The following is a 13,467-nucleotide window of genomic DNA, read 5'->3' as shown; positions in this document are numbered from 1 at the left end:
GGGTTGACCCGGCAACCCGCCGGGTCAACCCGAACCCGACCTGTTTTTTGAAACGGGTCGATTTCTGGAACCCCAACCCGACCCGTTTTGAAATCGGGTCGGGTTCAACCCGGATTTTCCGGGTCGGGTCCGGGTCGGATTTTTGTGTCGTGTCAAATATTGACACCCCTAGTTTTACCGGGGGTTTTTGAATCGCCGAAAAGCTGCCGGTTTATTACAAAACCACTGGAAATCTTATAATAACCACAGGTAATGTCTAAATTTTCTGTAGTGTGGCTTGCAGATAGAGAAAGTCGTCTGCAAAGAGGAGGTAAGTTACCTTTAGGACAGCCTTTTTAATGGTCGTTTGCATGAAAGATTGGCCATCCGTGATGATACCAAAGAGGTATGAAGAGACCAAAAAATATATTGGTAAAATGATTCATGACAGCTTTTCAAGGAAAAGCAACCTCCTGCTTTTTTTTTTTTTGGGACATTTAGGCCATTTAAGGCAAACACACACACACAACGCATACACATAGACTCGAACCCTGAACCTCTTAGTTGGAAGCCAAAGCTCTCAACCAATAGGCCAAGGAGAGTTGTGTACCTCCTGCTTCTATTTCTATCTAGTGAGTACCCTTTTTACAGCAGAAAATATTCCACATCTATCTTTAGCTTAGTTAGTTGAGAACTTTGGCTAGCAATGGCCAATTAGCCACACAATTGGCAGAATGATTTGTTCTCTTTTAGTGAAGAAAAAAGGTATTTTTTTCATGATGAATACCTTCCTATTTTGTTTGTTAAAGAGGCGTTCGGAGTCCTTCACTTAAGAGGAGGAAAAAAAAAGGGATTTCTTTCGTTTGGGAGATCAAAATAAGAAGATAGACAATGGGCAAACGACAGGAAAAATGATCTCTTGAAAAGGATTTGATTTCTGTTTTCTCTACCAAGTTAATTGAAATCCAAACACAGGAATTTGTATACAAAACTTTTGATGATGTATACCCAATCTACCATGTAATTAAGTTTTGATCCTTCTGAATGCTTGTCAAGCTTGCTTCCTATGGATTAATTAGTATTTAATAGTTAATTAGATTCAAGTTAATGCTATAAAAAGTAATTTATTAATATTTTGATATTGATTTAAGTTAATTATCAATAATTAAGGTTTAAATAGTCAAAATATGAAGACCTGTTAGGATTGTATATTCTAGATTTTGGGCAAGGTTAGGAAAATCATATTTCATTGATTGAATTTGTATACAATAATAGATTCCAATCAAATATAGGTGGTTCTATATAAAGTTTTGTATGGGAGGTGCAGAACACTGCTAACATGGACATAATTAGGAGAAAGAAAAATGATGGGTTCTGAGCTGGTGGGCTATGTTACACAAAAGATTAGATTATTCAGAAAAAAAGGCTAGAAGCAGCTCAGGACAAGTAGAAGAAATATTAAGATTTTAAGCAGAAGTATGTGAAATTCCAGGTTAGTGATTTTATGTATTTGAAAATTAGTCTGATGAAGGGTGTAAGTAGATTTGGAAAGGACAATAAATAGTCTTAGGTATATACGACTTTTTGAAGTAATTGAAAGAATTGAAAAGTCTGCATATAGATTGTCCTTGCCTGATCACATGTCAGACATCCATAATGTGTTCCATATGTTAGTATAACAAAAGTGAGTATCGAATTTGGGCCAGAGAGTCCTTGAAGATGAAGTTAAAGTGCAACCTAATCTGACCTACAGGAAAGAATCAGAACGAATATTAGCTAATGACATGAAATAATTGAGAAACATAAGTTATCAATTGTTAAAGTTCTATGGAAGCACATATTAGATCAAGAGGCAACTTCGGAGAAGGAAAATGAAATAAGGCTGCAGTATCCTGATTTATTCTTAGTTACATGTATACTAACTTGTATGTAAATGTCAAGGATAACATTTTTTTGTAAGGAGGGGAGAATGTAATATTCGCTATTCTAGGACCATGTTAATTAAACTAATTAGGTATGAATTCTCAACTACTTTGATCTAGTTATTACTTTTAAGCTCTAACATGTCTAATTAACCTTAAATAAGTTTAAGAAGTGAAATGGGAAAAGAGAAAACCTAGAGTTAAAGGGCTTTTGGGGACACCATGACATTGGGAATGGTGATGGTGTGATACTCTAGAATCTAACTTGGAAGTATTCTTTTATCTTTTAATATACCACAATCAGAGCCATCTAATTTCATATATCAATATAAATACTAGTGAAAACAAAATTATTGATCATGATATCAATATATACATTTGTATTCATTTTCTAAAAAAACTATGTACATTATTTAGGATCTATACAATCATAATATATCTATCATGCCTTGAGTACAAAATAATATCTAAAAATAACAAGAACCTAAACCTCAAGGATCTTAGCCAAATCTCATAATCTTTCTCTTTTGCCATGACATGAAATTATTTAACCATATATAATGAGCTCAAAAGCATAGCAAGTAATTAAATCCTACAACTAAATTTAAAGCACGACAAAAGAGCAATATGCATATCAGTAGTCAAATCATACACCACAGGAAAATTATCCATTACCGATGGAATTTTCCAGCGACTTTCCGACGGTTAATTTTCTGGCGATTTTACAATGGAAGTCAGACAACTTTTTATTTAATTTTTATTTAATAACTTGATTTTGGGTAATTATATAGTTTAAATATAATAAATTGACAATGAAAACGTACTTACATATTCAGCAATGTGGTTGAGAGTTTGAAACTTTCCCAACCCACACGGGTTCAAATCCCTTGGAAAGTGGGTAGTTGCGAGATTGGTGGGGCTGTGCGGGCAGTTGGGGTGCATCCCACGGGCTTAGGCAGGCAAGCGCGGGCGGCTGGGCAGGCAACCCACGGGTACGGTTAGGCGGGCTGCCGGGCGAGCGCAGGCACGTGCTACTAGGCGGGCTCAGGCGCGGGCTACTGGGCGGGTGGGGGCAACTGGGCTGCAACCCTTATCGTGGGCAGGAGGCTAGGCGGGCTAGTTGGGCAGCACGAAAAGTTTTTTTTTTTATATTTTTTTTAAATTTTCTAGCGACTTATTTCCGTTGGATAGCTGCCGGAATTATTTCCTGCCGAAAAAAGTCAGAAAATGATCAATTTTAGTCGGAAAATAGTGTTGGTAATAGATGATTTTTCTGTAGTGATAACCATAATAGTCATATAATCCATAATTAGTCCATTAATAATAACACTCACATACAATAATAATATAATATGTAAATAATAAAATAGTATGATATGAAAGCCAACAAAACAATATAATATAGAAATTATTAAACTAGTACAGATGTCGAATTACTAAAGTAGTCATTGTATAAAAGCTTTCAATTAGTAGAGAAATCATACAAAGCGGTTAAATTAATGCATTTGTAGAGATTGTCAAAATTATATTAATGCAATAAAATCTTATAATGATGTACATTTTAATATCCACTTATTTTATATCAGTATCAAATCAATATTTTAATCGCATTCTCAATATATCTCGTGCTTAATATATCACATACTTAGTATTATTATAGTGAATCAATAACATTAAAAGTAACAATGAATCAGTAGCAATATCAATAATAGTAATAACCTAGTGGCACGAGCAGTACAATAATGCAGTAATAATAAATCAGTACAATAATAAAAATAATATCTTAATAACATGAATTTTAGTGGTCACATTAAACAAGTAAGTTTAAACAATAATTTTCCATTATCGTATCGATATCATATTGTATGAGGTCATTAGGACCCATTCTACTACCAATAAAACATCAAAACCAAGCCTTCAAATAGCCCTCAGTTCAATTTCCACCCTAGACTTCAATCCACACTATGAGTCAATCTTTAATTAAATTTCAAATAATATCCAGTCAATTACAAGTATTCAATTGATTGCAATATTTTGGGTAATTAAAGCTCAATCATTCAAATCCAAAATCTAATTCAAATCTAGAATTTCAAACCAAATCCTTAGGTTAAAGGCATATGTCTTAAAACCCTTTATAAGTGTTTTTTTTAGTCACCTTGAAATCCTATAAAATGATTGCTGATTCATGATCTATCAGTTACATATTGATAAGGTACGTCTCTAGGGTCAACCCTTCAAATTTGAGCTCAATTTGACGCTCCTAACTCCAGAAACTGAATTGATTTCTAAAGGCTGTAAAACCTTCAAATATTTATAATCTATGCCATTAGACCCTTCACCTTGTGAAATTTGATCTTGGGGCCTCTCCTAAGACCCTTGACCATGTCCATATCCTTTATTATGACATGTTGACCAATAAATTGCTTTTTGTTAGACCTAGTTTGACCCAGAATTGACTAGGGGTCAAAATGATCAAAATGCCTAAAAGTCAACATGGCTCAATTGCATCAAATCTTGAAACCCCTTCTCATACACCCTAAACATCTTTAAGGATGCATTAGACTCAAATCAAACTTTTGGTTTGACCTGGTTGACTAAATTAATCATGGTTGACCAAAATGCCCTTTAAGGATCCAAACACTCATTTCTAACCAAATGAACCCCCTTGCTTGGGACCACCCTCATTAGTTCATATGATCAATCCAAACTTAATGGACCCAACCCTTGACCTTAGGTCAACTTGGTTGACCAAGTCAACGTAATTTGACTAAACTATACATACACTTCAATCCATCTTAAACCCTTTGACCAAGGCTTTGACAAGCCCATTTAGACCCATAGAACCATTCGTTGAGTCCTTAGGGAGGCCCCTCTTTAAGGCTCAAGCCTTGGGCCCAATTGGGTTAGCCTCATGGCTTGACCCAAGTGCCCAAAGAGAGGTTTCCATGAGCAAAATATCAACCCAAGCCAAATCAATTCAAACCAATGGTTGTATTAGGTCCCTTATGGCTCAATGCAGCTACCCTATTTGACCCAGCCCTTGGGTCAACTCAGGTTGAGAATTGGGCTAGCCCAAAATGGTCAAAACCACTAAGAGTTGAGCCATTTCTCTACCTAGGCTCCACCAAGCCAAACCAACACTTCCATCGGGTGGCCCTAGGTCTAACCCACATACCCGCTTAACCTTTAAGTTGACTCGGGTCAACACTTAAGCTAGCACAAAGTGGTCAAAATCACTTATACATGAGCTATCTTTCACCACAGATCAAGCAAAATCCAATTCTCACTTGCATTAGATTCCCCTTGGCCTAATGTACCTCCTATATCAAATCCATCCCATGACTGAACCCAAGTCGCACTCAATCCTCCGCTCGAACTTCTACTTCTGGTCATCCTCTGGTCATGACGTCTAAAGGAGAACTATTCGTCGTAGCCCCATAAAGCTTCTGACGAGAAAAACCCATCCGTTGGGGCTTTCTCCAAGGTGAAATCCTATTCCCGAGCTCATAGGTAGGTAGTGTTGGTTAAGTGTGAATCAAACCATCAAACTACCAGATTTTGACCTTTGGGTTGATGGTTTGTGATGCCCTGATCCTCTCTGTGAAGTTTCATGGAAGTTTTCTGGCGGGATCTCTCAGATCATATTTGAGAAGGTTTATGGCATCAGACGTGTTCGAGAGGTGGAAGACATAATCTTAACTGTTGATCTTGATCAGTAGTTCAGATTAGATCCCATGATTTTAGAGCCGTGTTAATCATAACCATCTGATTAACCATCTGACGGCTATAATCAATCTCACATTTACATTGTCAGCTGCTATGATTGGCTGACCAATCAGGAGGCGCCCGGATGGAGAGCTCCAGTTGACTGTGTAATACTGGATTTATTAATTTCAATAATCTTGCATAGCTTTGAAAAATCATTTCTCCTCATCCACTTGGCCAGTTTAAGTGATCTTAGGCTCATTGTAAAGGTCGTGAGGAGACCTATCAAAGCTCTATGGTCTCAACCCCTAAACATGCATGAAATTTAAGTTATTACAGTTAGAATTATAGGGGTTTTTTTTGTAATTTTAGCACTATATTAATCCACCATGGATTGAGACTTTGAGGGATTAATTTTGGGCATGTCTCTAAGTTGCCCAAAATTTCTCTTCCCTGTTTGATTTGATTAAGGGAAAGTTTGGGTTAATTAGGTTTGAGGATCATGGTTTGACCCCTAAATCTAATCTAACCTAATTATCTTTCCAATGGGAATTTGATTGTGCAATTTGGTGTGTTAATTATGCAGTGTAAGGGTTGGTCAGCCTCCAATTTCACCCAAATTTCATGTCTAGATAGCCCTCCTTAAATTAGGTGGTTTAGTTGACCACCTTAGATGATCCATCTTGGGCCCAAATTTGGTAGGCTTGGGCCTTGAGATTAAGTGAACTCAATGCCCAAGTTTTAATGAAATTGGAGTCCATTTGATCCACCATTCAGGGGACCCAATGTCAACCCTTAAAATTAACCTAGGATTTTAATTAAATCATAATATATTTAAATTAAATACTAAAAAATCACATAATATATCAAAATGCTCATAATTAAGTCTCCAACCTAGGAAAATTAAAATCCCCATCAATAGGTCCTAATTTTGGCTTTAATCTAATTTTTAAGAAAAAAATAATATTTAATTAATTTAATTAATTAAAAATAATTAAATTTTCAAAAAAATTACAAACACTTGAGAACATTCCTTTTAAAAATAATTAAAATTTTCAAAAAAATTACAAACACTTGAGAACATTCATTTGGGTCATTCCTGACCTTTGGCAGTGATTTCAAGAAGTTTGAAATAAATTTGAATCAAAATCATTAAAAGCCTGTTAAGTAATTTAAAAATTCCATTATTTAACCGAACTTTAAAAATTCATAATTAAATATAAAAAAATTTAATTTAAAAAAACTCAAAGTCATTCAACTCCATTTAAGGTCTAGTATTTATAAAAAATATCAAATCACCAGAAATAGGTCAAAGTCAAAAAGTCAATAATCCGATCAACCGCAGTTCAAATCTAGATCAAAACTTCAAAAATTCAAACTTAATATAAAAAATTCAAAATTTAGCGAACTTATAGTCTAATTATTCATTTTAAGTTATAGTATTTGGAAAAATACTAAGCATTCAAAAATAACTTTAATTTTAAAAAGTCAACTTTTGATCCCTTAATTAATATATTTAAATAATTCCAAAAATCTTAAAATTCTAGAAAATTGTAATAAATCAATTATTATCTCTCAACCAATTAAATTAACTTAATTAATATTAGTTACCACTAGGTAACCTGGGCCTATAATGTTATTGACTTAGCCTCAATGAAAGTGAAATAAACTTCATGACCATGATTTAAATAAAGGTGGTAATCAATTAACACTTAAAATACACTTTAAATTGACCTTAAAATACTAATACTTAAAATCAAATTAAAATTTTCTTTTTACCTTCGATAAATCAAATACTAGAAAATTTTAAAATTACTCAGTATAGGACATATCCAAGCTACACAGTCTTCTACACACACTTTAGATGATTTTTTAGGATAACCGACTAAATTTAGGCTAGGCCAGTGCTTACCTTTCTGCTGTTGTGTGTTGAGTTTTTTGTGATTTTCACTAAATATTGGTTGAAAATTAATTGATTGATATGATTATTTATTTATTTATGCAATATATGAATTGATTTGATGAGCGATATATTACTACTAGGTTATGAATGATCTAGATGCTCAGAAAGTTTAATGCAAGTGATCATACTCATACATGGCTAAATAGAAGGGCCAAATTAAATGATTTAAACTCACAAATTTTCTGCATGTGCTAAAAATTATTAAATCCCCCTTGAAATTAAAAGAGTGTGGCCGCTGTGGCTACGATTTAAATTTAATACAAATATATAAATGTTTGGGATGATCTGAGATTTTGATTATAACTGTATAAAAAAACCCTGTAGGTTGTATTTAAGTCTAGGTTTTTGATTTCCTGTATATGTAATTTGATTTAAATTAAGTCAAGTGATGTGAAAGTGGCTTTTGAGTTTGGATATTACATCCAACTTGCAATCCAAAGAAGGGGGAACATCCCTTAAGCAAGAGTTCTCTTATATTTGGAGATCAAAGTTAGGATAATTTTAAATATCCAAAGAGAAGAAAACATCCCTCCAGGGAGGAGTTTCTTTTCATTTGGATATTCAGACTCGACCAATCTAAGGAGCTCGTAGAAGGACGAAGAAGTAAAGACAAAGAGTATCCACTCAAAATCACTTGCATTTGTCCTAGGATTAGAATCTGGGTGTTATTAGTGGTACCCGACCACTTCTAATTTTTGTAGATCCCGAGTTATAATTAAGTGGCACCTATCACATGAATATTTATTTTATTTAATTTGATTGATTATTTACATTGATTGTGTAATATAAAATGTATGCTATTTTTAGATTTATTCTCTTGCATACCGTATTTTGTTTTAGCATAGATACGATCAAAGGCTCATAAGAGAACGATTAAAATTTTTTCTACTTAAAAAATTAAATAAAATTTTAAGCTCACATAAAAACTAACATTTTATGAAGTAAGCTCGGTATCACCGAGAGTTCGCATATGTATATTAATTGCTTCTCCTCCTTATTAAGTACCTCACCATCTGCAAGTTCTGATAGACCATCTGACCTATTAGGATGCAGTTTTGTCAAGGAGATGTTATGCAATCTCAAGGATAAAATATATTTTTAAGCCTTTTTTAAAGTTCTTTCATACAAATTTTTATATTTATCAAGTCGATTAGTATACATTGTATTAAAAATAAATAAAAAGAACTAAAATTTAACTGCATTTATTTTCAAGCATCAATTACCCTATATATGTTAAGGGGTCACTTAGGATCTACTCTAGGTGTCAGCCCCAATTTCTCAAAATTTAATCAACAGTCTACCACTCTTTCATTAAAGACTAGATACATGATTTTAAATCACCTAGGTGGTTAGTTGGCTCCCCAATCTAATCCGAGATAGGTCTAGATTTTACACGGTATTAGCTAGGTTTAGGTTACTATCATTCAGTGCCCAATTTATATTTAGGATTCGAGACAGCCTCAAAATCTTAAGTCCCCAACTTCGGGAATATAATGTTAACATTCTAATAAATCATCAACTCAAATTAAAATATTCTTCAATCCAAAACTTAAAGCCCAATACATAGGGTAGGCTAGAGCACTTCTGAACTGTTTCAGAATCTCAAAGTGCCTTCTAATTTTACTCCTTTGACCTTTGGAAATAAGTTTTAAATTTTTTATACAATCCTAGTTGAGATTTCCATCCTCACTTTTTTTGGTATCACTCCTTGAAAAACTCAAAAATAAATTTTATGTCATTATTTTAATCGAGAGTTTTCATAGAAAATTTAGATTTCCTACGATGTAATTAACTACGAGAGCTTGCGCTCATGGGAGATTTAGATTATAAATCTATATTCAAAATTAATTTTTAAAACTCAGTTAATATTCTTTAGAAAAATTAAAATTAACGATGACCATTATCATTATGTCTGAATGATCGATAATAGATGATATATGCTTTCCCATGGAGGATATATCATTTATCGTCGTGACTTTTAATATGAAATAAATGATCTCACATCCAGATTATTGTAGTTGAATATTGATAGAACATCATTTTGACCCTTTGGGGTCATATATAGTTCTTCCCTAAATTCGACTATTACAATCAAGATAAAACTTTCAGTTTTGTTATCTGAACTTATTAGGGAATGATATCTCTGCCTCCTATGGCGATATATCATTCATAATAACGTGTTTGATTTCAAAAATAAAATTTTAGAAATTAAATTCTCCCTAAGAAAAATTAACTTTTTCAAAACATCTTTTCTAAACTCAACTTTTCAATACAAACATATCAGTAAATTGTTGGCTTAGTAAACACAATCTATACTCTTTTCTCATTGACATGATAATCATCTTTTTATAACTCTCAATTAGTATAATATGAATTATTAGAGGATAACACCAAATTATAATATTTAAAAGAAGGTCTATCAGCCCATCATCATTTACAGGTCAATCAGTCTCCAGCCAACATTAGTAAATTAACAATATTTACTTTTTCACACACATTATTATAACAATATTCTAACAGTAATATCGACTAGATAACCTAATACACATTTATTTTTAATGCATTGTAGTAAATAAAATATTATTAGCCTTAATTCAAAAAGTCTTAAAATATCCCAATGACACGTAATAGAAAACCCTACTTCGTAAAAATTTAACTTTGTAGAAATTAATCAAATTATCAAAAATTGTGTAAAATATTATTCTGAAATTTTAATTAAACAAAAGTACTATTTTAAGATGTCAAAATAAATTTTTAATAGGTTAAAATCACAGCATTTTCAAAATTACTCCGTAAAAATCTCAAATAAATATTAAAATGCCTATAATCTCAATCTTTAAAACATATAAAAAGTTATGTGATTTAAGTTTTATCAATGTAAAATTATTCTCATTTTTTATAACAAAAATACAAATTCAAATGAAAAGATATCAAATATATAAAATTATTAAAATAAAAAATATGATAATGATTCATTATAATGAGACGAGCGAAATTCTCAATAAAACCAGCTAATGAAAATTATTCCACGACCTCCAAATCTAGCTTTTTTTTCTCTCCAATTCTATCTCCTAACTTTTTCTCTCAAATTTCATGATTTCTTCTCTGTTAGCTAAAATGAATAAGGAAAAAAGATTAAAAAGCTTAAAATGAGGTGGTGTGGTGTCGTCCTTTTTTAAAATCATCAAACCTCCCCTCCCATTCAGCTTTCAAAAAAGAGTAGGGAATGATGGAAAGCAAGCAGGAGAGACAAAATGAGAGGAATTCAAGGGCCTGAAACTGGATTCATCTGCCTGGCTAATTGAGGATTTCATCGAGCATCTCTTGTTTCAATTCCAAAAAGTTTATAACAAGTTATAAACAAAAGTGTTTTTCTTAGGTATTACGATGCTTTCACCATTTAACTTTTTAATTTATTATAAAATATTTTATTCCTGACACTTCGGCTATAAGAAGCTAAATTTTTACCGACTGATTTTCAGTTATTGGGCATATTGAATAAATGAGGCTTTTTTGATATTCCTGATAATTCTTTAAAAAATTTAAAATTTTAATATGGATCTTCTTCTGAAACTATAATTGAAAAAGAAAATGTTAAGTGTCTAGTTTTATATATGCAATATTACCATACTTTGGTAGTTTTGATGGTCCATACATTACCACACTAATATTTAAAGTCATAATTATATGTTGTTGTATTCATGTTGCATAATTCATGATATAACATAGGCGTAGTTCTGATTTATAAAATGTTTTAAGTGCACTCTCTTAAATGATATAAGTGTCTTATCTATTCTATTATGATCCCATCTATTTAGTGTGGATGTTGGAGGTAGTTGTTATGTTTTGATCCCATCTACCTTGTGCGGATGTGAACAACTTTTATTCTATTTATGTCCCCACTTAATATATGTGGGTGTAAGATGTTTAGAAAGAGTTATAAGTGAAAGTAGAGCTATAAAAAAGCATTGATACATTCACAATTCATTCATGCATTGTATGCTTTGGATAATTTAAATAAAAACTCGTAAAAAATATTCTAACAATAAGTACATTCTGATATGCTTGAAACATCTGTGAAGTGATCTACCTACAAAAGCACAAGTTATGATTATGATAAGTAGTATACTCTGATAGTTTTGTGAAAGTAATTCTTTGAAAGGTACAAAGATAATCATTGTGTAAAATTAGATAGTAACTTTTGCATTTATGTTTCTAAAACTTGAATATGTTAAGTCTTATAAAGTTAGCACCTGATTCATGTTCTGATGTTTAATTTATTATTTGAATAATTTATTTCTTTGTAAAATGATCATTGGTATATGTGATAGGAATGTGAAAGAAGTTTACTTAGTCGTTGTGCTCACCCTATGGATTTTTTTTTTTTTAATTTTCAGGAAGAGGAAAGGAAGCATTAGAGTATAATTGATAAGGGCAGGATCAATAGGACCCGGGCCCTTGAGATATTTTGTAATCTAATACTTATTCTTTTGATGTATAGATTTTAAGCAAGCTACATTATTGTATATGAAGTTTTGAGAAATAAATTATGAATGATATTTGACTATCTTTATTATTTTGAATCTTTTGGTTGGCTCTAATTTATTTTACATTTTAGTTGAGAAAAATATAGGTTGGGGACTTAATCCTTCCATTAGATTCTAGGGCATAAAACTAGAAACATTGGAGAAGCGAGAAAACATAGGTGAAAGAAGGAAAAGGAAAAGTTAGATTTTGGAGACCTCGGAGCCGAATTCATCTGTCGGACCAGTTGAAGAAATCATTCAGCTTGAGTTGGGCTTCGATTACCATACTTTAGTTTTTAATTTGGGCAATTTAGGTGAAAGTTATGGGATTTTATTTGATTTAAACAAGTTTAGGAAAATTTTCACCATGTAAATTTTGATATGTTGTAGAATAGATAATTATGAGCATTACCGGTTGGTTTTAAATGTATGGATTTTCATATATTTTACTACATATTGGTTTTAATACAAAGTGTTATAGAATAATAAAAGCCCTCAAATGATGTTATAGATGTTCGCTATGGATGAATTTTAAATTTATTACTATTAAAAATGTGTGCATGTTCTACCTCATGTATATTATTAGAATTGCTATACACATTACTTTCACACATTCATGCATAATGTTAAATGTTGTTTATACATGTTGAATATGTCAATATTTTCATACTCAGAAAATGCAATGTATGTTCATGTGGCGTATGTGAAGAATGTGGGAGATTATCAAGTATAATAAAAGTAAGTTACAAGTGCCCTTACATGTATATGTTAATATATTATTTCATCTGTCTTAAGCAAATGTAAGATGATTAAGTGGAGATATACGTGAAAGTTGAGCTACAAGGGGAAGAATTGGGCATGTCTTCATTTGTCTTGAATGGATGTAAGAATGATCAAGTGGAGGAATAAATGAAAATTAAGTTATAAGTTGGCATTGAGACAAGTGCTTGAATCATGTTTTGCAATTTGCATAAATTGCATACAAATCATATGTTCTTCTTTAAAGTAAAGTATAAGTTTGAATGAAAGTTCATGTTGTAGATATATACAAATTTAAGATCAATGCTAGTTACAAGTTCATGCATTGTTATTCATAAGTTAATGAATATATAGTATTAACATATAACTTCTATTGATAATTAAGTACATGACTGAAATCATGTTATGAATATAACTTCATATAACTATTACATTACTTAAATTGTAAAACTTTCTATTCATTATTATGCTATTTATTTTAAATAAGAAATATTGAATGCTTTATGAAGGTTTTAGAATGCCCGTTGAGCAAGTAGCTGCTCACTCTATGTATTTATGTGTTATTTTCAAGAAAAGATAAAGTTGAGGCTTTTTATTTATTTATTTTTATAAA

General features: G+C 31.8%; 1 long non-coding RNA gene across 1 annotated transcript in view; it reads left to right on the top strand.

Moving 5' to 3' along the window:
* LOC110110236 overlaps positions 1–12,143 on the top strand; it is a 31,392-nt gene extending 19,249 nt beyond the window's left edge. The window contains exon 3 of the long non-coding RNA XR_003700513.1: positions 11,967–12,143. This is a non-coding gene — a long non-coding RNA (uncharacterized LOC110110236). The remainder of the gene's footprint in view (positions 1–11,966) is intronic.
* The last annotated feature ends 1,324 nt before the right edge of the window (positions 12,144–13,467 follow it).

This window comes from Dendrobium catenatum, unplaced genomic scaffold, assembly GCF_001605985.2.
Source record: "Dendrobium catenatum unplaced genomic scaffold, ASM160598v2 fragScaff_scaffold_421, whole genome shotgun sequence".
Classification (NCBI taxonomy): domain Eukaryota; kingdom Viridiplantae; phylum Streptophyta; class Magnoliopsida; order Asparagales; family Orchidaceae; genus Dendrobium; species Dendrobium catenatum.
The sequence above is the reverse complement of the archived record's forward strand: the minus strand, read 5'-3'. Positions and strand labels throughout refer to the sequence as shown.